This window comes from Nannospalax galili, unplaced genomic scaffold (genome assembly GCF_000622305.1).
Source record: "Nannospalax galili isolate Female #2095 unplaced genomic scaffold, S.galili_v1.0 scaffold749, whole genome shotgun sequence".
Classification (NCBI taxonomy): Eukaryota; Metazoa; Chordata; class Mammalia; order Rodentia; family Spalacidae; genus Nannospalax; species Nannospalax galili.
In genome coordinates this window covers 543,445-544,637 of record NW_008359885.1, presented here as the reverse complement: position 1 = coordinate 544,637, position 1,193 = coordinate 543,445, and positions in this window count along the sequence as shown.

The following is a 1,193-nucleotide window of genomic DNA, read 5'->3' as shown; positions in this document are numbered from 1 at the left end:
TAGATGATACAGTTTATAACCAGTGAAAAATCGGGCTTGGGGTGTACTTCAGTGGTATAGTGCTTACTCAGCTTATAATCTGTGAATTTGTTCTACCCTAAAAGTTATAAAATATGTCCCCTAATATATTAGAATATTATAACTAAAAGGTAAATGTTATAAACAGAATTTTTTTTAGGATTCTGAAAACATTCTTTGGCTCACCCAGCATTAGGAATCAAGCTCCTTTAAGGACTAGGTTACATTGCTAATCTTGTCTTTTCTATTTATACCAATCAGATTTTTAAATGAAAAGAATAAAATAAAAAATAAAAAGGCTGGGCATGGTGTTGCATGCCTTTCATCCCACACTCAGGCCTCCAAGGCACAAAGATCTCCTCTGTGAGTTCCAGGCCAGCCTGCTCTACATAATGACGTTCAGACCAGTTAGGGCTACCTCAAAAAACAAACAAAATAATTAAATAAATAAATTTCATGTAGAATTTGCTTTTTATTTTATAGCAAGCCTAACTACATTATTTAGGTTTTTTGAGAGAAAAAGAGTTGAATAGCTAATAGAAGAAGACTATTTTTGTTTATTATTACTGTTTGGGGGATAATTTGACTTTTAAACTGAGCATTTATTCAAGTCAGGAAAACTTGCAATTTCCAAAATGTGACAGTTAACGATTTCAGAGTAAGAAGAGAAAGGGGAGCAGAGTGAACTTCAGAAATCTGGTGGGTACTGGAGACTGAGGAGGAAGAGCAGTCTGGGAAACGTAGCAGATGGGGTTCCTGTTACGCCCCATAAGGGGTCATTAAGTTCAAAACTGTCAGGATGTCAAGGCATTAACAAGATACATCACAAGATGAAAATATTCTCTTCTAAAACGTGTGAAATCTGAGTTGGTTTTTTGTTTTTTTTTTTAGTGTGTAAGACATATCAAGATTCTGTGGGTTTTTTTTCTTACAGATGAACATTATTTGTCAGGAAAAGCAACTGTCACCTGCCTCTCTGGATTCCCACTTTAAGTTAGTGCCTGACTAATTTCATCTGCCTAGATGATAGGCTCCCAAAACCTGCACCTGAAACATAGACTGAGCAGTCAGAATTCATAGTTCATTTCTTTACTTACGGAAGATAGTTGCTCACTGACAAAATAATTCAGATGGAAAGGCTTTGGGCATATGCAAAAAAAGAAGGAAGAGGAGGA